The sequence below is a fragment of the Leptodactylus fuscus genome, chromosome 1 (genome assembly GCF_031893055.1).
Source record: "Leptodactylus fuscus isolate aLepFus1 chromosome 1, aLepFus1.hap2, whole genome shotgun sequence".
In the NCBI taxonomy this organism is placed as follows: domain Eukaryota; kingdom Metazoa; phylum Chordata; class Amphibia; order Anura; family Leptodactylidae; genus Leptodactylus; species Leptodactylus fuscus.
The window spans coordinates 226,592,301-226,615,870 of record NC_134265.1 but is presented as its reverse complement, the minus strand read 5'-3'; positions in this window follow the sequence as shown (position 1 = coordinate 226,615,870).

The following is a 23,570-nucleotide window of genomic DNA, read 5'->3' as shown; positions in this document are numbered from 1 at the left end:
AGAAAAGCATAAATATGTTGAGGTGTAAATGTTTTACATTGTAAGAACACTTTGACAATCTAAATATTTTCCGTCTACCATTGGTACAATTAAATACTATAGGGGAAACATTTATTAAGACCATTCTTTCATACATTGGTCTTAGGGCGAGTTCAAACATGCCCTTGGTCTCCGCTTTGTGGGTTTCAGTCTTCTGCCCAATAAATTGGACAGGAGACGGAAACCTGGCAGTGTCCGCCTGTGAGCGCCCATGAGCGTCTTCTGGTCTCTGCGGCGAAACTGATTTTTTTTTTTAACCAGACACAAAGTCCTGCATGTCCGATTTTGTGTCCAGTTAAAAAAACGGTTTCTCCGCGGAGACCGCAAAACGCTCACAGGCGGACACTTTGCAAACCCGTTAAAATGAATGGGTTTGAAAAGTGACTGCCGGTTTCCGTCTCCTGTCCATTTTCTCGGGCAGAAGACGGAAACCTGGGATGAGAGTCTGTATGAGCTGCTGGGTGCTACAGGATCCAGACCAGCTCTACAGTTTATGGGAAGGAGGCTGTGTTCTTCCTGCAACTGGGGCTAAATATACCAGCCCCAGCTAGGGCGGGTTCACACCAGCACCCGATCTCCGTTTTGAGGTTTCCATCTTCTGCCGACAGGAGACGGAAACCCGGCGTTCATTGTTTGTCGGTGAGCGCCCGTGAGTGTCTTCTGCTCTCCGCGGCAAAACCGTTTTTTTTTTTTTTTTTTTTAACCAGACACAAAGTCCTGCATGTCCGACTTTGTGTCCAGTTAAAAAAAACTTTTTCGTTGTGGAGAGGCAGAAGACGATCACAGGCGGTCACTTTGCAAACCCATTCAAGTGAATTGGTTTGAAAACTGACTGCCGGTTTCATTCTCCTGTCCAGTTTCCCGGGAAGAAGACGGAAACCTGCAAAGCAGAGATCGGGCACTGTTTGGGGCTAGTTACTCTTTTTCAGAAAGCAGTGTAAGTGGCAAGAAAGCATATAAATGGGTGCAAATTTTTTTGCAAATCTGGTATGCATGAATATTGGACCATTTTTTTACAATTTCAATTTTATGAAGGTGCCTTTGTCTGCCTAAATCTATTCAACATTAGACATGATTAGTAAATCTGGACCAATTTGTAAATCTGGCCAGGGGCGTAACTACCGTGGTAGCAGCAGTAGCAGCTGCCACAGGGCCCGGGCCATTAGGGGGCCCGGTGACAGCCGCTACTGCTGCGTTTTTTTTTTTTTTAAAAGTCCGTTACGGGCCCCATTCACTTGCCGATCCTGGCTGGGCCGGGATCGGCAAGTGACACTGCGGGGCCCACAGAGGCTATCATTATACTCGGGGGTCTTTGCAGACCCCCGAGTATAATGATCGGCGCACCGGGAGGGGTAAGGTAACATAAAAAACAGTGTTACTTACCTCTCCGCGATCCTGCCAGGCCTCCGTCATTCGTGTCTGACGTCACATGACCCAGGCCAGCTTCCCGGGTCATGTGACGTCTGACGTCATTAAAGCTGGACAAGAGCGGACAGGACAGCCGACAGGAATAGGTAAGCAACTGTCTCTGTTCTTTTAATGGTTTTAATCCCCCGGGTCTCCGATTATTATACTCTGGGGTCTTTTCAGACCCCAGAGTATAATAAATGTTTATAGGTGTCCACAGTGGGACATATGGGGACACTATGGGGGATAATACTGTGTGTGCAGGGGCACTATAGGGGTTAATACTGTGTGTACATTGGACACTATAGGGGTTAATAATACTGTGTGCATTGGACACTATAGGGGTTAATAATACTGTGTGCATTGGACACTATAGGGGTTAATACTGTGTGTGCATTGGACACTATAGGGGTTAATACTGTGTGTGCATTGGACACTATAGGGGTTAATACTGTGTGTGCATTGGACACTATAGGGGTTAATAATACTGTGTGTGCAGGGGACACTAGGGGTAAATACTGTGTGTGCAGGGGACACTATGGGGGATAATACTGTGTGCATTGGACACTATAGGGGTTAATACTGTGTGCATTGGACACTATAGGGGTTAATACTGTGTGTGCAGGGGACACTATTGGGAATAATACTGTGTGCAGGGCTTACTAAGGGACATAATAGAGTGCGGAGGAGGGGGTCAGTCGAGGTCTTCGGCATTGGTTTGGGGAGGGGGGGCCCCATGTCAAAAGTTCGCCACGGGGCCCCGCCATTCCTAGTTACGCCACTGAATCTGGCCTAAGAGGCTTCCGATGTACTTCATGGTGATGGTAGTTTCCCAGGTGCTTCCAATCGTGAGGAGTCATCTTCTGTCCTGAGCCCAGTGATGGTGGTCAGAAAGGACCCTGATGGAAAGCAAAGGAATGACTCAGGAGTCAGCAGATGAAGAAACTTTACTGAGATAATATTAACAGATGCAGCTTCCTGGATGGGGGTATTTGTACAACAGAAGTTCCACTGTGGGTAATGGTCCTGAGCCTGGTAAAGGTTGCTTCACAGAGGCCCAATAATAGATAATAAGTCCAGTGCCTGATAGCTCCACTCTAATTATAATATACCTGCCTCTACCACTTGATATATAGGGGCTGATATGACTAAGTCCCTCTTGTACTCCTGTCTACCTGTGTAATGCAGGATTCATACTGTGTAGCCCTGATAAACCTCAGCTTCTCCTCCAACTCAGCACTTTATTCCCTTTCAAGGGAATGTCAGCAAGTTCTTCCCTGTCTCATCACCTGCAGCAGTGGTGATGCTGGGCAATGGCTCCGTTAACCACCCTCCACACTACTCTCAGGGGCTGCAGCGTTCTCTCTCAGTAGGGTCAACCTAACCTCACTGAGGACTCAGCTAGTCTAACTGCTATGTTCTGAGGGCTCAGAGTCTCCTGCCCTAGCCCCAGCCAATGGTTGGTTAGGTTGATCCAAGCTGTCCTACAAGTTAATGGTGTACCTCTCTGCGGTGGAATTACTCCTAAAATGGGGAAACAACAAGGAAACATCAAAACATATATAAAAAGTGGCACATAACACAACAAAACAATTTCCCTGTCGCCCCACCAGTACAATACAGGTTATTTTCTGCCCCTGTGTGCTGGTAGGACAGGCGGAATTTTTAATTAGCCAAATTATTTACACATGGCTGGCCCCTATAAGAGGGCACAGAGATCCTCCCCCCGTGTGTTTTTTTCTATCCTGTGTGACCAGACAGGTGGTGAGGTGGCCTGTGGCCTCCTGTAGGGGTTGGAAGAAGGCGTCTGTTAACCCTTCTTCTTTCCCTTTTCTTTCTTTTTGAGAGAAAGATTTAGGTTTTGTCTTACCTGCTCTGCAGGGTGTCTGATGGTTCAGCTGTGCACAGCTCATTCACTGCCCGGTAAGGTAAGCTGAGTCCTAGCTTTCCTCTGTATTTATTGCAAACTAAAAGCACTGATATTTTTTGCTATGGGCACTCTGTCAACTTCCTTCCATTGTGTTTTGTCAGCTCCAGTGCACACTTATCTGTGCCGCAGTGTAGCGTGGAATCTATTGTGGCCTGTGCGTGCCTGTCTGTGTTACAGTCACAGGCATGGAAATTGTGTGGGCGCTTTCAGCTTTCCCTTTATGCTTAGTGCATAGTCTGAGCACTTATGTCTATTGCAATGGCCTGTATGTGTCTGTCTGTGTTACAGTCACAGGCATGGAAATTGTGTGGGAGTTTTCAGCTTTCCCTTTATGCTTAGTGCATAGTCTGAGCACTTATGTCGATTGCTATGGCTTGTGCGCACCTGTCTGGCCGGGCTTCGCCCGCTGCCCTAAAGCACAGCTAATGTGAACAGTATCCTGTGAGATGGCAGTGAGTTTCTTCCAGCAACTCCCACAGCTCAGGTGAGGTAAGCTGAAGGTGCACCAAGGCTACTTTTGTGAGTGAGCATGTCCCTTAAAAGAAAAAAAAAAAGAGTTTTTTTGTTTTAGTCAGACTTTTATGTTGAGTGCACCGTGTCTACCCGAAGGCTAGATCTGCCTGCTGCCATCTGAGGCATCTGTGGGCTGCCTGCCACTTGCCTACTAACACCTACTGTGTCGGCTTGACTACCTGGCTCATCTCATTGTTGCCTTCTTGGGCAGCCATCTGCAGCATCTGCCTGACTCGGCTGCTGGTCTTCTAGAGGTGTCTACCTGCCTTGAGTACCTGCTACCTCTACTCCTGTAGGAGCATCATGAGCAGAAGCATCTTGCTGGTGCAGATTATAGACCCTCTACAAGGAGGTGGTTTGGTGAGTACGGATCCGGAATAAAAGTGAAAGTATCTCCTCACTTCTGGTAGACATCCGTACTTCTGTGTGTCAGCTCGCAAAGAAGCCATGCCCTGAAAGGCTTTCCCTGTCTCTCCCCTCTATGGAGAGGCTCCAGGTGGGTAACTCAGAAGCGTCTGATAATGAATCTATTTATTCCAGCAGACCTCTCTTTTATTATGACCAGACTACGAGGCTGCTGAAGTCCATCCGGTCTACAGTTGACCAGGATGTTGACGGGGAAGCCTCCAAGTCCACCTCTGGGGGGCACATTACCTTCCATGCGGACGCATCTCTGGCCAGCATCATGCATCAGCAATGGAAACAACCTGAGAAGGGACAATTCCTCTACAAGAGTCTTCAGGTCCCTGTTCCCCATGGACCCATCACAATGGGACAAGTGGGGGCCTCCCCCGAAGGTGGACCTCGCGGTGGCTAAACTTTCATATCAGACTGTAGTCCCCTTAGAAGATGGCTCGAATCTTCAGGACCTCCTGGATCGCAAAGCGGACTCCAACCTAAACAAGGTGCATTCTGTCAGTTCAGCTCAGGCCTCAGTGGCCATAGCCTCAACTGCTGTGTCTGATTATCTGCGGACCCGTCTTTCTCAACTTGAACGGGACATAGACTCCGGAGTACCTCGTGATGACATGTTAGCTTCCATGGGTAACCTTCACAGAGCAGTGGACTACATCTCGGAGTCTTCCAGACAACAGTTAAAGCTCGCCTCCAAATCCATGGCTATGTCTACGGCCGCCATGTGGCCTCTATGGCTAAAACTCTGGAGAGCTGATCTTGCCTGAAAATTTACGCTCTGCTCCCTTCCCTTTGAGCCTGGGAAGGTATTCGGCTGAGGGCTGGATGACCTCATGGAAGGTCTAGCTTAGGGCAAAGGGAAATCCCTGCCGCAAGCCTCCAGAGGAAGGAGACCTCCCCCTCCTAAGGGTCGAGGGTCAACATCTGGCCTTAGCCGCCAGCAACAACAGCGTTCTAGATACCGTTCTAGAGGCGCGGGTCATGGTAATCCAGGGATGACCCCAAAAAGAAGCCTGAATTTTGATGGGGCGCCGCTCTCTGTGGCCATAATTCATGTTGGAGGACGTCTTTTCCATTTTTCAGCGGCATGGAGAACCCACATAGAAGATCTTTGGGTTCTATAGGTGGTAGAACGCGGTTACTCTATAGAGTTTGATCATCTACCTCCCGACCGGTTTGTCATCACCTGGCTTCTTCCTTTTGTTCAGCAAGCCATCCTGGAAGCTTCAGTTGCGGAGTATACTGCAAAAGGGGCTCTAGAAAGGGTTCCTCCCTCAGACTTCGGTCTGGGGGTTTAGTCTCCAGTCTTCCTAGTTCCAAAACTTTCAGGAGACTGGAGAATGATTATCGATCTAAGGTACCTCAACCGATACATAAAACGAAAATCTTTCCAGATGGAGTCTGTAGACTAACATCTTTTCTACATCTTTTCCCCTAGTGTTTTAACCTGGCAATATGTACTTTCCTTAACCAACCTGTCATTTATGTTGATCTTTTCATCATTGTGTTCCCTATAGTGTATCATTGAGGCTTGCTGGCACTTGTAACTTCACGGTTCCCCTATTATATATGTTTTTTCATGTGATGTTTTCATATGTATCCGTATGAGATTTTTATTTTTTTTACTAATAAAATTGATGTTTTATATTTTTTGATATGGTTGTATGTTTATTCTGTTCCTGAGTTAGATCCCATATCTGATTATGTATCATTGGCCTCATTTGTTGCTAATATTTAGAGTGGAGTAAAAAATCTTCAGACTTTTTAAACATGTGTGGCATCTCAGAAAAGGGCATATCTAAAATGTACTCCGATGTGCTAAAAATGCACCAAAATTATGTTGTAAAATTCTGACTCATAAGCCAACTAAAAGATGGTATAATCCAGTGGCATAACAAGATTCCTACCTCCATACTGCTACTGAACAAATCACTAATACCATCATGCGTGGCCCAAATATTGCTGTGTTCCTCAAAAAATACTGCCATACAAACAACTCCCCTAAACAATACTGCTAGATAGTGCTTCTCCAAAAATAGTGCCCCAAATTTTTCCCAGACATTAGTTGTTCCCTAGGTTGTTATAGTACACCACACAATAAAAGTATCCCTTTTTGTATCCCATACTTTAATGAGTTTATGCCCACAAATGGTAATTATGCTCCTGTTAGGTCCCACACACTAATTAATAATGCCTACTAGAGATGAGCGAACAGTAAAATGTTCGAGATTCGATAATCGTTTCGAGTAGCCCCTCAATATTCGAATACTCGAATTGAATATAGAACCGTATTATAGTCTATGGGGGGAAAATACTCGTTTCAGGGGTATGCAACGTTCGATCAAATTATACTTACCAAGTCCACGAGTGAGGGTCGGGATGGATCCTCCGAGCAGTCTTCTCCTTGCAGCGTCCCCGCGACGTCTTCCGGCTCTTCATTCACTCTGCCAGGCATCGGGCCTGGGCAGAGCCGACTGCGCATGCCTGCACTACAAGCGGACATGTGCAGTCAGCTCTGCCCAGGCCCGATGCCTGGCAGAGTGAATGAAGAGCCGGAAGACGCCGCAGGGAAGCTGCACGGAGAAGACTTCTAAAGGTAGGAGAAGAACCAGCATTGATTGGCTGACTGTATAGCATTCGGCCAATCAATGCTGGTTCTGCATCGAACTTTTACGTTCGAACAGCGAGTGGTACTCGATCGAGTACGAGTATTTCGAATACCTACTCGATCGACTACTACTCGCTCATCTCTAATGCCTACCACTATTCCTACTAATATTATAAATGTTTGTGTGTTTGGATGTTTGTTCCTCAATCACACAAAAATGGCTAGACGGATTTGGATGATATTCGGCACATAGATGGATTGTAACCTTGATTAAAATATAGGCTACTTTTTATCCCGATAAATATAAATAATACAGCAAGGGAGAGCTATAGTTTGTTAATCCAGATATTGGTTCCCACACTAATTGCAACAGATCATCCTATTAGTCAGCAAAAGCACTGATGCAAAGATAAAACATAACATTTATTTCTTATAGTTAAAATTAGATCCCTAAAAAGCTCAAATGTAGTTTACACTTGAGGACATAACAACAGGTAGTCAAGTACAAAGGCTATGCCGGGTATGGACAAATTCAGATCTCACCCATAGAGCGATGTCCAACCGTCTGTCACAAGGTAGAAATTTGAACGGTCTTACAGGGATCAGTTGGCAGGAGAAATCATGGTGTAGAGAGTTCAGCAGAAAATGTCTTTCCTATAGTAGGTCTCACACTGACCCTCAATCCCCAAATTGCTCCTGCCCTGACAAGGGCAGTCCACAGCTGCCCCTATATGTCCCTGGTACAAAAAATCCCCAGTCCCACCACTTTTTATCCCGGTAAATGACATGGCTTCACGACTGTTATGAATTTTTGTTCACATACTATATTACACTGCTCTTATCTAAGCTTCTGAGAAAGCCAGGGCTGTTATCTCTTTGTGTAAACACACGCTAACCCTCAGTGTTCATGCATTTGCATATTATCTGATCTGCTCCAGGCACTGATAACAAACTGGCATGGGCAAGCACTTTTAAGCCAAATTGGCAGTTTACCAATTTTCAACATGCCTGGAAAAAGAAAACTAATTTGTCGCAAACAACGAGAGTTATGAAGGTAGCCAGAAGTCAGAGTTCTCCTCAATCACAGCTGACGGCGATCATCGATGCCAACTACATGCTCATTATATGGTGTCCCAGCGAGCTGCTGAGATACCGAAACAATCACGGGCACAGCTCTAGGAATGACTTCAGCGGCAGACCAGCTTGACAGCTCCCAAAACGCCAGGGCAGGCGGATCATCAACGCCAACAACACGCTCATTATATGACGTTCCAGCTGAGCGCAATCAGTGTCCTCAGGTAGTGAACCGGGGACGTCACAGGTAGTATATAATAGGAAAACACGCTAAAATATTGCATAATAAAAATAGATTACATAGTGTATTATTCAAGACTATTGCAATAATGGCCCACATTTACTTATTGTCAAACCGTGTAAACTAAGCCAGGCAGTCTGAAAATACACCAGATTTATTACAGTTGTTAATGTTGCATGAAAAATCTGGAACATTTTCAGTGTGCTGCTCATTCTGGCAATACAAGCTGTGCACCACATATTAGAGAAGATTATTTAGATTGGCATATTGTATGCCAGTCTTAATAAAAGCTATAACTGGCTCACGGAATGTGTCATTTATGAGGAGGCTCTGGCCTTATTAAAAATCAGGCACATGTCCAAAATGGAGGTCTAGTTAGTAATAATTTGGTTAGCCAGTTAGTTATAATCAATCACATTTGCACAATATTGCAAGCGAAGTGCGAACTGTGGGTTGTGGTTCACATTTGTGCATGAAAGAGCCTTGCACCAAATATGTATGACAATATCATTCCTCTATGCCAGAAAACCTGTGCTCGGGTTTCCATTGTTCAGGTCCGCCAGAGGATCCGAACAGCCGAAACCCAATCTGCTTAACCACTTCCGGACCACCCATTGGGTATATACGTCCAGAAGGTGGTTGCCAGTACCAGTACATCCAAGCAGAACTCAGCAGCTGCAAGAAATCGTGCAGCTACTGAAATGGGGAGTAGGCTCTAACTTCAGCAGAGCTCTCAGAGAGAAGGCAGGGAAGGTTTATTAGCTTCCCTGCCTTCTTGATCGCTGTGTACACAGCGCTCAATGAGCACTGTATACACAGTTATGGCCACCATGATGCAGCCGCCCTCTGACCCGGTGGTCACATGATCCACCAGAATCAGCATGTTACAAGACCCGCTGGGTCCTGCAGGACCCAGATCAGTTCTATAAGTCTTAAAACAGCATCCAGGGGACTGTATTCCTCCTGCAACTGGGGCTAAATGTACCAGCCCCAATTGAAGGGGAAATCAGGCTCCTTAAGAAAGAAAAAGTGATCAGGTGCCCTCAAAGGTATCTTATGACCTTATGGGGACACCATGTAAAAATAAAATAAAAATAAATTTTAAAAAATCAATAAAATAATACGCCAAAAAACACTGTTATTAACAATTATAGCCCCACCCCCAACGACACCATACAAAATAAAAATTACTGTAACTGAGAGGAAAAACTATTTTATTAAGTTTTTTAATAGCACTTTGTGTTCTTAAATAAAAAAAGAAAAACAAAAGTGAAACCCAGACCAATTTCCCTCCTATTTTGTTTATATTTTCCCGGATATAAAAAAAATTAAAACACATGCAAAGATAAAAACAACATAAAAATAAAGTCCTATGTGTCACAAAAAAAACCACGCAGAAATTAGTTGAATAACGCATATGATAAAAATGTTACAGCCCTCAAAACCGTATATACGAAAAAAAAAAAAAAAATCTGTCTGGTTCTGGACCACAAATTGACCCAGTACTGAAGTGGTTAAAAAGCGGTTACCCGTGGAAACCCGCAGACCCCATAGACCATGGTTTACACCTGAAAAATGCTGCTCAGCCCAACCCACAACCCCATTTTATAATATACTTAGCTACCTGTGAGACGTTGCGCTCTCTTCTCCATTGCTGCGCTGTTCTCTGCAGCGATGATTCACCTCTACTGTGCATGTGGAAGCTGTGCAGTAGAGGTGGATTATTAGCAGCAGTGCACAGAGAAGCTCTTAGAGAAGAGTGCGCACAGATAGAATCATTAAAGAGGGAGAAGCGTGGAGGGTAAGTATAATGGGGTGGATGGGGGGGGGGTAGTAATAGTGACGATCCGTTTCTGGAAATGGGGAAAAGAATCGTCACCAGATAACCAGAAAATGTCCCTGGGGTGATCACATGACTGCTACGGGGTATGGGTAAATATATATTTTTGAATAATTATGTTATTTAGAAAGTAGGAGGGGGGAGGGTATTTAGTTTAGTGTAAGGATTTCCAGTCATCCCGGATAACCCCTTTAAGCATATCATACATAACATATAGAATGTTTAATTGCTTGAGAAAAATACATTATGTGATCACAGCTGTCCAGACGGTAACAGCTGCTAAATACTCAGCAATAGTTCAAAGTCTGAGCTTTTCTTTTTCCATAGAGGTCAACACAGATGTTAGATTGGAAATTCCTCTGTGCTGCCTATGGAGATTTGTCATAAATTCTGTAAATGCATTCTAAATATGTGTGGAAATGTTGCAGTTGGCAAGCAATAAGTAATAGAGCAAAAAAAAATAAAAAATCAACACATCTGTACCAGTTTTCTGGTGATGCATCATCGGTGCGTGGCCCTCTCTTGCGCCAAAGATGTGACACATCCCACGTTCTGTGCCTTGCTCGCTACTTTCTGTGAATGTGGAAGGAGTGGGTCAGAGAGTAGGATGGGGATGCCTTGGCCCAACATATTTATTAGAATTCACAACACTTTTCTGGTCTGAGTAATACAGGAAATCTAAGGCAGTTTCTGACTAGTGTAGATTTCCCTTCTGGCAAATGGATAACAGAGAACATTATTCCAGAAAGTCTAAAAAAAAAAAAAACTTCAACTATCAACTTCAGTAGTTGATACCTTTTTTAATGGCTAATGATGATGGTAGATTACAACGGTTCGAAGCTCTCGTTGCAATCTACCATCATTATTAGTTAACCATTGTCAGGGTCTGGGGTGGCATAGACACCAAAAGACCAGATTCTTTAGTCCAAAAACAAAGGTAGAGTTTAGTTTCACTCAAAAAGGTAGTGCAGCAACAAAAGGAAACAATACAAAAATAAATACCTGCCCGGCTAGGCTCTAACTAAACATAGAATAGGTTACCTCACCTAGAATCACAGAAATCAAAAGCCAGTAGAATCTTTCAGGACACAGCTCCAAAAATATGACCTCTCTCTTTCAATCTTCAGCCAAGCTCTGCCAAAGTGTTGCTGCTGGAGCAACTTCTTAAGCCTCCTTGACGAGGAGACTCTCTGCAGCTGAGTCACTGTCGGAACATCCCCAAAGTGTGGACTGGAGGGGGGTGGAATGACAGGTCCCACTACTAACCTACCTGTCATTCCTAAAAATCCAGCCCAATACTGAGCATTTACCAAAATGCTCAGCAGAGCAGATGAGTTTTCTCATCTCACCAACCTGAATAGTCTGGGTGAGATGTACACCCCCTCCAATACCTGACCAGCTATCGGCTTACACCATTATAAAAGGTATCAACTACTGAAGACTCAAGTTTTTTGTTTTTTTTATATTTCCTACCCACTGGCTAACACAGTATAAAAACAAACATTTTCCTTATCCAGAAAGTCTGACATTTATCCAGGTATTCATGGGTAATCTTTTCTCTTGCCCTGATTACCCTTCAGAATGACAAAGGTCTTTTTTTGCACCTTCAGCTATCTTTTGTCCATTGTTATCAGAGCCGTTTTAACCATAGGGCCAACAGTGCACTTACATCGGGCCCTATGGTAACAGGGGCCCCCTTTGGACAGTGGGACAGTCTTATTCGTGCTGTCCCAATGTCCAGAGCAATGTATCCAATCTACCCCAACTCATCGGCACTCTCTGGACACCAATGAGTTAAAGCCAGTGATGAATTAGGATGCCATCTGCTTCCTGCTTCATGCTTCCTGCTTCCAGTTGCTTTATTTGCTCCCACTGTCATGGGAGCAGGAGTAGTAGTCACGATGTAGTGACGTCACTTACATCATGCCTTTTACTCTTTAAGACTCTAGGACCAGAGAGAGGAGTGAACGGGGGAATGGGGAAAGGTGAGTGTTAAGGTTTGTTTTATTTTCTTTGATATATACAGTGGGGAACACAAAACTGTGGCGGCAACATGGGGGGACATACTTCCCTCTCCCACTCCCTCCCCTTCCCTCTCACTTCCTCACACCCCCTCCCTGTTTCTCTAGCCTGCCCACTACTAGCCTTTCCTAACTAACTCCGCCCCCCCATCATACTTATCTGTCTTCAGGTCTGGATATTCTGGGCACGGGAGATCACTTCCTTCTGTGGGGCCAGCTACTCCTTCTCTTGACGTCTGCCAGCTGTATTGCGCAGGGGTGGGAGGCCGGCAGATGTCAAGAAGAGGAGGAGCCAGCCCCCCAGAAGGAAGTGATCTCCCATGCCCAGAAGATCCAGACCTGAAGAAAGGTAAGTCTGATTGGTGGGGTGAGGTGGAGTTAGTATTGGTGACGTTCCGTTTCTGGAAATGGAGAAGCAGAACAACACTTGAAAATATGAAAATGTGCCTGGAGCGTTCATATGACCGCCCCATGATCTGGGCAAATATTCATTTTGTGTAAAGTAAGTAAGTTAGAAGTTGAGCGGAGGGTGGATGTTTAGCTTAGTGTAAAAGTATAATTTTATCCTGGACAACCCTTTTAAAGAGTAGCCTTCCAGGGAGAATGGAAGTTGTGTGAAATCTTCTCTGCTATAAGATCTTCTAATCAGTAAAACGTCTGATGTTCAGCTGTGCGACAATCTTTATACAGGACTTGTTTCGGGAAGCTAAACACTATCCATATGTTGCTTTTGACCCCTCTTTACGAGCCAGAACAGAGAATACTCAGTAAGCTGCCTCTGTTGTTATTACCAGGGGTTAGAGAAAACTGAGCCATCTTTGCATTTAAATCCCTTCCCAGAATTGCAGCTATCTATAACCTGGTTTCTCTTGCATATTTATTATAATTCACACATAATAAATAGCATAATAATTCACGTTTCTATTCCTGTGTACTGGTAGGACAGATAACACTTCATTTAAAGAATGAAATACGGACATACAACATATCTTATAACTTGGGAAAGAAACCTCCCACCAACTGTGTTACTTCTGTCCTGAGTAGTTGGACAGTGGCTGGGGAAATCTCTTTCCTTTGTCTTCACTCTAATTTTTTGTATTTATATTTGTAGAATTTTAGAGTTGTTTTTTTCTCTCTTGTTATGTAGAATACTTGTGGAAAAGCTGGCTGCTTTTTTTTTTTTTTTCTTTCGGAACTGTAATTTTTATTTTTTTTTACTACAAAATATACAACAATAAAGAAGTTACATAAGTAATGCTAACAATACAAGAAAAAACCTAAAACAGTCACGGCGTTTCATGACCGTACACAACAACTAACATATTAAAAGGAACAAACAAAGGACATCAGACAAAACCTGGTAAAGAAACGAAAAGGGGGGGGGGGGGGACAATGGAAACACAGGTGAGCAAGAGAGAGAGGGAAAGTCAAAAACCATGTGTGACACAGTAAGCATCCCAGGACGACCAGATGGAATTGAAGTCCTCCACTGTATGGTTTAGTGTGGCTGTCATATACTCGAGGCCGCGCACATCCTTTAGACGTGCAATCAATTCAGACCTGGGAGGGGGAAGCACGTTCTTCCAATGACATGGAATATGGGTTTTTGCTGTAGTACACAAATATAAAAACAAACGAGAGGTCTTTTTGCCCAGTTGCCTGGGAGGGAGATTAAGCAAATAGACCATTGGGTCTAATGGGACACCCCGGACAAAAAGACCTTCTGTAATAAGTTGTAGCTGGCTACTTTTTTGTTTTTATTTTTGGTATGCAGTTTGGTCTTCTTTTTCGGTCTTGGAGTGTTCATTTCATTTGGGTGAAAATAATGTCATTTTCGAGGTGATGCCTTCCATCTCCTTGGTCGTCTTTTGATGTGGCATCGTTGAGGGAAGGTTGGCTTCTCTGACGACGTTAGTGACACTGCGATGGATGTTGCCTTCCAGAGACTTGCCTTTTTTTCTTTACTCTGATTGTCTGAGGTCACCTCTTGAAGTCCCCTCTCTCTGGTCCTTCTACTTAAAGGAGTTGTCCAAGCAAAAATGGACAACCCACTTAATTTTTAAATCAGCCAGGAGCAGTGAAAAAAAAAATGGAAAAAAATCATACTCACCTTTCTTCATTTCGCCAGAGGCACTTCCCTGCTGCGCATCTCTGCAGAATTTTGGCATTTTCATTAACCCTGTGCGGGCCTGGACGGGCGGGAGGCAGAACTAAGTTAACTCCCTATGTATACTGGACTACTGAAACAACAGAGTCTGAGGAAGGTCGAAAAATAGACCGAAAGTACTCACTCATTCGCTACAATAAATTATCTTGAACACAGTTTTCGTGTGGAGCTCTATTACTTACCACCTTTCTACGATGCTCCAGTGCCTCCCAGGATGGTCCAGTCTTCTCAGTCATTGTTGGCGTATGGCGAAAGTCCCAGCCGCAAGTGACCGTTGCAAAGGGCATGCAGTGTTGCTACCTGTGACATCACAGGTCCCTTCCTGAGGCCTGCAGAGGCTACTGATTGGCTTCAATGAAACTCAAAAAAGAGACCTATGAAAAGGCACTGGAACAGAAGGACTGGACCACACTGGGAGGACACCAGAGCATCAGGGACAGGTGAGTATGACTTCCACTTCCTTTGGCATATTTAAAATTTTAAAAAATTGCCTGGAAACCTCTTTAAGCATCTCTCTGTCTCTCTACTGGCTCTTGGTTGACTACAGAGCCTTTATGTATTTCTTTAGTGTTTCATATTGTCAAAGAATATACATTTTCTCTAATTATTTAGTGACCTGTGCTTGGCTTAAGGTAATTATTTAATCTTTTTTATTTCATTTTTTAAAGAGGTTTTTTTTTTAAAAAAAAAAAATTTAACCTCTATTTCCTTAGATGTCATCAACAGGTTCCGGTGGTGGCCATTCTACAGCAAGGAATTCAGTTTCTAAGTGTGGACATTTGACTTGCATGGACTGTGATATTCCCCTTCCTGATGGCTATGAGTACAACAGATGTCACTAGTGCTGTCCTGATCCCTCCGAAGATACAATCTATCAGAGATGTTGTAGTCTGGGTAAAGTAGTAAGTACAAGTCACTGTCAAGGAGATAAAAGACTCCATTGTCCAGCTTATGAAGAAACGGAGACATCTGTAGGGCCAAATTAGATTGGTTGTCCTTTCAGATGAGAATTTATGAGTTCTGAATGAGACAGTTTCCTGCACGGATTATAATCAGGAGGAAGATATTAGGAAAGCATTGTTTGCCATAGAGAAGATCCAGAAGCTAATCAGGTCTGTCCGGTCAGGTGACCAGGATGTTGATAATGGGGAAGTTCCAGAATCCACCTGTAGGAGGCCTATGGCCTTCAAAGTGAATATTTTGCTTGAAAATTCTATAATGACTGAACTGAAGCATCCTAAGGAAGGCCCTCTTGGAAATCTAAGACACTATTCCCTTTTAAGGTACAACAGTATGGGGGGACCATGACGTAAGGTAAACTTGGCTTTTGCAAAATTATCCAGATGTACTGAAGTACATTCTGAGGATCACTTTAATCTACAAGACCCCGTGGATAAACATGCTTAGTGCTCACTAAGGAAATGCTACTCTTCAATGTTGACTCAGTGCTCTGGTGGAGTTGTTTCTAACAAAGTAGCTAAAAAGCTCAATAAAGATCTCTTGCAGCTCTAGTAGGATATAGATTGTGGTATTCCCAGAAATGACGCGTTATTGTCTATGAAATCTGGTGGTCGTTTTTCTTTTTTCTTACATAGATTTATCTACTCTTCCTCAAGACAAATTTGATAAGACCGGTTTTGTTCCTTACAACAGGTAGGGAGTTTATGAGAACTCTGTGTTGGAATACCTGCAGAGACTTACTCTGGAGGAAATTCCAGTCCTCCAAGGGGCTCAGGTATTTCTCCATTCTCCAGTTTTCCTTGTTCCAAAACCATTGGGGCTAGAGAATGATGATTTACTTCATAAGGAAGCATTGGCTTCAGGCTTGTTAGGTGCCTGAGCCTCAGTGGACCCCTTTCTCGTGAAGTTTTAGTGTGTTCCTGTAAAAGGCGCAGCAGATAAAACACCTGAAATAGGGTGGTTTTGCTGTATCACACCCACTGGAATTGTTATAGGTCTTCCAAAATGTTCAACCTTTGCATCATAAAAAATGAAAACTGTAGATTGGACCCGCAGCAATAGTTGGTGTGGTGTGGTGTGGGTTTAAACCTGCTGAGCTTTTGGTAGATAAGATTTATAGAATAACAGTGCTGCTACTGTAGATGGTAGCAGGTTATCTGATGGTGAGTCTGCAGCATAACAGTATAATGGCCCCCTTATCCCCCATACAGTATAAGAGGCCCTCATACACCCCCACATAGAATAATGGCCCCCTTTTTTCACACGCAGTATAATGGCCTCTTTTGCACTGACATAAAGCTTAATGGCCTACTTTTCCCCCCACATACTGTATAATGTCCCCAGGGCCGGCTCCAGGTTTTATGGGCTCTTGGGCGACAGAGCCTCAGTGGGCCCCCTTGTGGAGGAGGCGGGAGTCGGGACACTGCGTGCCGCTACAGGCGGACGAAGCGAGTGACGTCACGCAGGAACATGGCGTCACATACCTCACAAGCTTTGAAGAGCAGAAAGAGGGACAAAATGTGCGGCGCGCACGGTGGCAAATTTAGCTCTGCCCACTTTTATGTTGACTCCGCCCATTCTCATTCATTTTTCATGTGCCCCCACACAGTATAATCCTCCAACAGTCACCTGTAAATTATATGCCCCCCTCCCTCTCTCCCCCAGTTTCATATACACCCTTCCTCTACCCCAGTTTCATGTCCCCCCTCCACCTGTGCCCAGTTTCATGCTGTTTTCCCCCCTTCATCTGCCCCAGTCTCATGCCGTTCTCCCCCTCTTCATCTGCCCCAGTGTCATGCCATTCTCCCCCCTTTCATCTGCCCCAGTGTCATGCTGATCCCCCCCTTCATCTGCCCCAGTGTCATGCTGATCCCCCCCTTCATCTGCCCCAGTGTCATGCTGATCCCCCCTTCATCTGCCCCAGTGTCATGCCGTTCTCCCCCCCCATCTTCCCCAGTGTCATGCCGTTCTCCCCCCTTCATCTTCCCCAGTGTCATGCCGTTCCCCCCCTTTATCTGCCCCAGTGTCATGCCGTTCCCCCCCTTCATCTGCCCCAGTATCATGCTGATCCCCCCCTTCATCTGCCCCAGTGTCATGCCGTTCTCTCCCCCATCTTCCCCAGTGTCATGCCGTTCTCCCCCCCTTCATCTTCCCCAGTGTCATGCCGTTCCCCCCCCTTTATCTGCCCCAGTGTCATGCCGTTCCCCCCCCTTCATCTTCCCCAGTGTCATGCTGTTCTCCCCCCCTTCATTTGCCCCCAGTATCATGGGCCCCTTTCATTATGTTCCACCTTAATGTTTAACACAAAACAAACACTTACAATGACCTTCCAACGCTCGCCCGCCGCTCCCTCCGCTCTCACTCCACTCACATAGTTGTAGGCCCGATGTGACGTCATCACATCGCGCCTACAAATGCAGAAGCCGGACCGCAGTGTTAAAGCAGGAGCTGAGCTGTGAAAGATCCTGCTTTAATCGCCCGATGGACGCCGATGAGCTGAAATTGGGACAGGCAAATGCTGGGGCGGGCAAGTGCCGGGGGGCCCCCAGAGGCTTTGTGGCCCCGGCACTTGCCCGACTATGCCGTGCACTAACGCCGGCCCTGAATGTCCTCATTATGCTCGCACATATGGTATAATGAGCCTATTCTGCCTCCGCACAATATTATGGCTCCATTTTCTTCCCATACATCTCAATTGCTCCTATTGCCCCCTAAAAACATCATGTAACCTCTGCTTCATAAACCTGATGAGCTCATAGTGCATACAGAGCTCATCATTACTCACAGCTCACTTATCCCCAGACTCTTTACCCCATGCCACATAACCATGTGAGAGTTGAAGCAAAGAAGGGGTGCTGTGTGCCGTAAGTAATATAGAATTTTGTAAGTACTTCATGCTCCTGGGCCCATTACAAGGCCATGACTGTTGCCATCTACTGTATATTAACAGAAGTGCTCTATGCCAACTGTTGGCTCTATTAGGAAGAAGAGAATCCATCAATAACTATCGGTAGAGGGAGGTATGTGCTGGGTCATGTCAACATCTGCAAATTCAGTTCCTTGGGGGCTATGGCATCAATGTCCTCTGCAGAAGGAGGTTCTTAAAATCTGCAATCACAGCCCCAATTGACTGGGCAAGAAAATCTCCCTGTCTCAGATCTTTCTGTCAAATGGTAAATCCATCTGAAAGATAGGATATCCACAGTTTAACCTTGGTGGGCCCTGTTGACCACAGATACATCCTATAACATTCTCACCATCCGTGCTTTGGCATCATCCTCCGGCCACATGCTGTGGCGCAGGAGGCATGTCTGACTATGATTCCTTCCTTTGGGTTCTTAACTTCTTGTATTGTCTTAACAGTGTCCTATTTCCTCACCTCTGTAATTGATTTTCCACAAGATCTATCCCCTTCACCTTGGTTTCCCTCGCTCTTCTAATAATTAATTTTAGCCTTACCTGTGTGATTGACAATTTATCGTCCTATTGAGTATTGGGTGGGTTCTTCATCCTTATTTATTGTTTTTTTCACATTCACATTGACGGTTGCTATTTCCTTGTGCATGCTGACTATTTTCTCTTGCTGTTTGATACCTGTATTCATATTCCTGACCTCTGGCTTTACCTTTGACTACTCTCTCTATTCCAATTCTGCAATTCTGTATTGCATTGCTTGACTGTTACCAATCCCTTGGTTAGTTGACCTCCCTTTTGCTCTTGTTTGTCCTGTCTGGGTTCTGTGTCATCACCTATATCTAGGAAGGGTTTTGCTGCCAAGTTGTCGTCTGGTGCCTAGAACAGTTCAGGCAAGTAGGCAAGAACGGGAAGGGGGGGGGGTCAGCTTAGGGCTCACTGTCTTGTCGTGCCCCTCCCCCAGGGTTCACCAGCAGCTACTGCGGAATTGCTACTCTAACAATCCCCTTACACATCCCTTTTAGGATGTGGAGCCTACTTAGACTAATACCAAATCTAGGGAACATGTAATGTCCATGAGAGGAGGATGTTTCCTATCCTGAGGGAACTCAGGGCTTTGTTACTAACACTCCTCCTTTGCTTCACCCAACTCATTCATTTAGACAACATGATGACTGTCCTTTGCATCAACAAGCAGTGAGGCACGTGATCTTAACCCCTTCTCAGGGGAATGGGAATTATCCTAGCATGGTCGGAGAAGAACTTCTTCCATCTTTCTTTTTGCATAGCAATGTAATTAGAGACAAGATGAGTCATGGTCACTCTTTTATCAGATCTTTCATCAGATCCCCCTAAAATGGGGCGATTTAGAAGTAGACCGCATGACAAAAACAGCAAAGCTCAATGCTAAGGTGGAAAGGCTCTGGTCTGTGTCAGAGAGAAAGGGTAATTATTTTATCTTTTTTTTGTCTTAATTTTTTAACCACTTCTGGACCACCAATAGACTATATACGTCCGAAAGTGGCTGTCTTCATGATGCTGTTCCGCTCTGACCTGGCAATCACGTAATCCTCCAGGATCAGAGGCTATAAGAGCTACTGGGTCCCACAGGACCCAGATCAGCATTATCATTATGGGCAAGAGGCTATATTCCTCCCGTAACTGGGGCTAAATGTATCAGTCCCAGTTACAGGGGAAATCAGCTTTCCCCCACCAAAAAAAAAAAAGTGATCAGATATCCCCAAAGGTTTATTATGACCTTATGAGAATATAATGTAAAAAAAATAAATACATAAAATGAACAGAAAAGTTAAAAAAAAATGAAAGTAAAATAATTTAAAAAAGAAATAAATAATATGCCAATAACACATCCTTTTTAGAGGTTCCAACCATACTCCCAACGACGCAATATAAAATAAAAATTAACGTAATGAAGAGGAGAAACTATTTTAACATTTTTGTTAGTAACACTTTGTGTTAGGAAATAAAAAAAATGAAAAGTGAAAAACAGACACGTGGTCGTAATTAGTGATTTAGAGCTATCTCAATAGGCACAGTCATTGTTGGGACTGCCCACTGGACTTGATTACTCCTTCCAAGCATAGAAGGAATAAATAACAGATTGTGCCAAGTCTTTTACCATAAAACATATATATATATATATATATATATATATATATATATATATATATATATATATGTATATGAAGAGCTCAACGGAAAAATGGCCTAAGTCCACATTTTGTCATATTTCAAATTATTACCTAGAAAGCTTCTTTGTACCTCGTTCTATGCATTGGGTTTACAAGGTACCTAGGATTAATGACCTAAGTCCATATATTTCAATGCAGAAGAATTTACATTCAATGGAATAATGGCCTAAGTCCAATACAAACTTACTTACTTCACTCTCGTTGGTCATTTTTTCATTGAAATCGTGACTTCCGGTCTGTTGTTTATATTAGTGTAAAAACTTTGTCTTATTGTTTAAAAGGCTCTAAATCGACTTTTGCACATATTTAGCGCCGAAAAGGGAGGCAGGTAATTATTATTCTTCATCGTTTAATAATAGTAGTAATTAATTAATAATATTAAATAAATAATATTTATACATGAAGCTGCAATTTTTTTAATAAATAATACAATTTATGATTAGGATTAACGGTGTTCATTAGCTGATTACATTGGATAGATATATTCCACAATAATGCCCGTTTGCTTTAGGCTAAAACTTTAAATTTCGTTTTTCTCACAATATTGATTTTTGGACTTAGGCCATTTTTCCGTTGAGCTCTTCATATATATATATATATATATATATATATATATATATATATATATATGCTCAGTTCACCCTGCTGTATGACATGGTGCCTGCAGATGAGACTGCTTTTTTATGGTGACCGATTCCCATTAAGTGGTGATAGGTAGACTTTCAGCTATTATCACTTCCACTTCCTTGTACACAATAAAAACTAGGATTGTAGGAAAACCTATGTCCTACAAAGGTTAAATTACTGAATTTAGGACAATAGCAGGTTACCAGAAAGAGGATGTGTAGATGAAAGAAAGACAGGAACTCAACACTATTATGATTAGCATCCTGATGTACATTGATTTCCTGGAGTGTGGGGTGTTGCCGATTTCAAACAGAACATAAAAATTTACTTAATGTAATGAAAATTATCTTAATTTTAGGACATTTATTTTATAACTGTCTAGCAATGTGAATTGTTGGACTTTACAGAAACTCTCCTACCTTGTATACTAGGTCTGCAGCATGTGAATTGATCATATTCTGTGTGTGATGCAAATTTGAATGTAAATGTAAAATGTACACCTAACACATTTTTCCTCTGCCTATCTACAGGATGTGGATAGATAACAATGATATTGCCTCTAGGGGCTGTGTTACTTATTGTGATAAGAGTTGGATCAAATGTTACAGTCGTTGAATAAACTGGACTTGGTGAGACCAGATTTCACTTTACATAGGCTGCCAGAATTACATAATCTAAACGTTCCATGACAACATGACACGGTCATCAGCAGAAAGTAAGAGAGGCCAGCAGGAGGCAATGCTGGAGTATAGAGAAGTGAGTTAAAGAGGTATTCCCACGTTGCATACTCACCAGTCTTCACTGTTGTAAAATCTTCTTTCTTCCTGGTTTCTTGCATCATTTGGTGGGCGGGGTTTCACATGCAACCTGCCATTTAGCTCCACCCCCAAATTAGTGTGTAGCTCCGCCCACCCATATTGGACTATGACGTACAGGCAGCAGCAACTCCATTCTTTGTTACATACAGAGACTGCCAGTCTCTGCCATAATGAACACAATTGAATTAGCTAGCCTGATAACTGGCAGAACAGAAGAAATGCAAGCAACTCCTCTCCCCTATCTGAAAGCAGGAAGGTCACGTACTGTAGACACAGGAATAGCTAGATACACAGGCTCGCTCCCATGCACTTAGCCCCTCCTCCCTCCCCCCTGACAGCAGGCAGATACATCACTTGACTTTTGAGCAGATAAGTCAAGGGCTGTGTCAACAATGAATTGAATAAAGTAAGATAGTGGACAAACAAAGCAGCTTTGCTGAAGCAATGTATTTAGGAAAAGTCTTACATTCACATTAACAAGCAGTATAGATAGGATCCTTGTGATGGGACAACCCCTTTAAGTTGTCCAGTAACTGGATGGCTAGCAATGGCTGGAACTGGGAGAGGTTACTTTAGCGCACATCAGTTTTCCTGTTCCATGAGCATGTGGACTCCTCTTCAGTAGAATCCCCCTTTTGTCATGGAGACAGTACTGGAATCAGAAAGATTTTCAGTGTCTTGATAAGACAATACATGGAGAAATTCATTAGAGTGAGGCACTATAGTACTAGGACAATGGGAACAGATTTATGAATCTGTCTACGCCAGAAAACTTTCTTCTGCTAAATGTGAACCACAACCCCCATTTCGTACCTCACTTGCCATATTGTGTCAATGGAATGAGTTGCAATAGTGACACCTTGGCACCACAGATTCATTGGGGTACATTTCAATTCTTGTGGTGATACCTCTTCATAAATCTCTTTTACCCTGTTGGGGCCCCTATTGAGACTGGTGTACATCAATAATAATTCTTCCAAACTGCGGAGGCAACATGTATGCTAGGAGTATTAGTAGTGAAAACACCACTTGTCATGGTGGTTTTTTGACTCAACCAATTTCTCCAGCTCTTGCCAATTTGTGACATCACCGGCATCCAGTTGCGGCACTCCGCTCCGGATTAGGCCCAAATGAATGGACCTAGTCGGGAGGGAGTGTCTTCAGGCAGATATCCGAGGCTGAAGCGGCCGCAGAATCTGCCTGAAGAATGAGCATGTCTCTTTTTTTTTCCGGGAGCTGGAACAGACTAATGCGAGCCACATTTTTGGTCAGAATTTTGAGGCGGAGCTGACAAACTCCCTTTAACCAGCAGGCAAGGTGGCGAGCAGTGGCGTAACTAGGAATGGCGGGGTCCATGGCGAACTTTTGACATGCCCCCCCTTTCTGACTGAAACCAAAGACCTTGACCGACCGACCCCCCGCCGCATTCCTGCGCGCTCTATTATGCCCCATAGTGGCCCCAGTACACAGTATTATGCCCCATAGTGTCCCCAGTACACAGTAGTATGTCTCATAGTGGTCCCTGCACACAGTATTATGCCCCATAGTAGCCCCTGCACACAGTATTATGCCCCATAGTGGCCTCTGCACACAGTATTATGCCCCATATTGGCCCCATTACACAGTATTATGCCCCATAGTGGCCCCAGTACACAGTAGTATGTCCCATAGTAGCCCCTGAACACAGTATTATGCCCCATAGTGGCCCCAGTACACAGTAGTATGTCCCATAGTGGCCCCTGCACACAGTATTATGCCCCATAGTAGCCCCTGCACACAGTATTG